Raw genomic sequence first — 2,468 nt, forward strand, 5'->3', positions numbered from 1 at the left:
CCAGCGAAGGAGAAGCTTTGAGGCTTCTTGAAGAGAGGAGGAGAGTCCACATTCCCGATGACTCTTAGAGGGTGATCCCTTCTAAGAAGAGGGAAATGAAGGAGAAGAAAGAGAGGAAGAGGAAGAGAGACTCTTCCTCCAACGTGGAAAGTGCCACGAAGAAGGCATCGGTGGGCACAATAATGACAGCCGTACCTCTTCAAATGAGGTCGGCGGAGGGGGAAGCGTCTTCTTCCCAGAACAAGGCGTTACCGGTCTCCAGCAGGGGGAAGGAGAAGGTAGGGGAATCAACCGCTGCCCCTGAGTCGCGGGTTGAGGAGGTGTATCGTCGCCGAGAGGTTTTGCCTTTCCGACACGATACCCCCTTCACTGACTTGGGGCACAAGGGTATGATAACCCGATTTAACAGGGCGACATCCCACTTAATCAGAAAAGTGGATGTTGATCATTTGGAGTCCCCTATCCCCTACCGGCAGAGTGCGTCAACTCCAAGCTTCCGCGGCTGAGGTAACGTCCTCTATTCTTGTCTCTTAAGTCAGCTATGCCTGGGTTTTAACTTTCGTTCTTTTGGCAGGCTTTTTTGAGGTTGTCCTTTGAGCTAAACCTTACCCGCCAAAGTGTTGCGGACAAGGAAACGTTGGCCGCTCTGACCTCCCGCTGCGATGAGCAGAATAAGGAGCTCCAGAAGCTCCGGGAAGACCTTGGAGAACTGTCGCGTTTAAAAGAAAAACTAGCTAAGTGCGCTGAGCGGAGAGAGCGCTTAGTCAAGACTGAGTAGTGGCGGGAGAAGGCTAGGAAGCAGCTGGAGGGGGACCATCGAGGGCTTGGACACAGCTTCTAATATGTCTGCCACCCTCGGCCATAAGGTCGGGCGCCTGATGGACGTTCATGCCAGGCTGGTTCACTAAAACCAGTCTCTTATGCAATAGGTGTCAGTTGATCTGGCTAAGTTCAAGACCTTGCTATCCGCGGCTAAGGTGTACAAACTTCGCTCGGAAAGGCGAGCCCGGATAGCTAGGGATTGGCTGACCTCAGATGAGCCGGAAGCGTCAAGTTTTTTGGGAGATCTGACGGCTAAGATGATGGAAGCTAGCTCTAGGATCAGCGATGAGAAATATCGCCTGGCTGCCGCGGAGTTAGGCGTCGACTTTGATTCTCTCCAACAAATGGCCAATCAAAAGGGGGGATGAAGCTTTGACCAACCTAGCTTCGGTTTTTGAGCGGGAGTCGGCGGTGCTGGTCGATCCTAACTGGGATGTGGAGGAGGAGAGGGTTTGGTTGCGGAAGGTTGATATTGAGGCCGAGAAAGAGGCGTTATACCTCGAGTTGGACAAGCTGACCCTATCTCCTTCTTCCGCCTCGGATGTCCCTGAAAACTTGGCGCTCTCCAAACTGTAGAGTTTGTGCTTAGATTTATCTAACCTGCTAATCGACGAAGTAAAGAACCTCCAGGGCTTATCCAAGTACTTGTCAGAGATCGAAGTGGAGTCGTTCAACATTGAATATTTTGTAAGCTTCACTCCGAGCCTCAACGAGGGGGTGGCCGGGTCTCCGCAGCTGCCGCGTCCCGAACCTGTGGTGGATGTAGATGCCTTCTTGAATGATGTTTAGACATTGTATTTATATTTGTATTTCAACATTGTAATGACAATTGTATTTTTAATTTTTCAGAATCGTAATGGGGATGATTTGTTTATATATTTACGCCGGATAATTGTGATATTTTGCCGTAGATATATTCAAGATATTTTGATCACTACTATGGATCTTTTAGGTACCTGACCAGTAAGCCGCGGTTTTTTTGGACTGGGACGGAGAAAATTGATTTAAAGTTTACTTAGAATAAATTTGATCGTTGGACCCCTCTCAAGGGGTCCGACTTGTAGACCTTATGGACTTAAGTTTACTTTGAATGATTCTGATCATGGGATCCTTCTCAAGGGGTCTGACTTATAGATATTACTGATTTTGATTTTATGGAAATTACTGATTTTAATGAGATTTGCAATGTCGAGTATGTCCAACGTGTCTAAAAGGTAGATGATAGTGAGAAAGTAGAACATAACCGAATACTTGTGAATGTTGAAGCTGGATAGTCTGAAAATGAAACTTCTGCTATATTGATATTTGAAAATGAGAATGATAACACTGGGAAAATGCAAATGATAATGCGACTATGTCGCGGAATGAGACTAATGATTATTGACTGTGTATATCACGGATTGAGACTAATGATTAATGACTGGCCTCTTGCGAATCTTATTAAATGAAGTATTTCTTCAAGTGATCTCCATTCCATGGGCGGGGTAATTTCTTTCCCTTCATGTCTTCCAATTCGAATGTCCCTGGTTTGATGACGCGGATAATTTTGAATGGGCCATCCCAGTTGGCTCCTAGCTTTCCTTTCTCCACTATCTTTCCCATAGCTTCGACTTTGCGGAGGACGAGGTCACCAACTTGGATATGTC

This window comes from Amaranthus tricolor, chromosome 11 (genome assembly GCF_026212465.1).
Source record: "Amaranthus tricolor cultivar Red isolate AtriRed21 chromosome 11, ASM2621246v1, whole genome shotgun sequence".
In the NCBI taxonomy this organism is placed as follows: domain Eukaryota; kingdom Viridiplantae; phylum Streptophyta; class Magnoliopsida; order Caryophyllales; family Amaranthaceae; genus Amaranthus; species Amaranthus tricolor.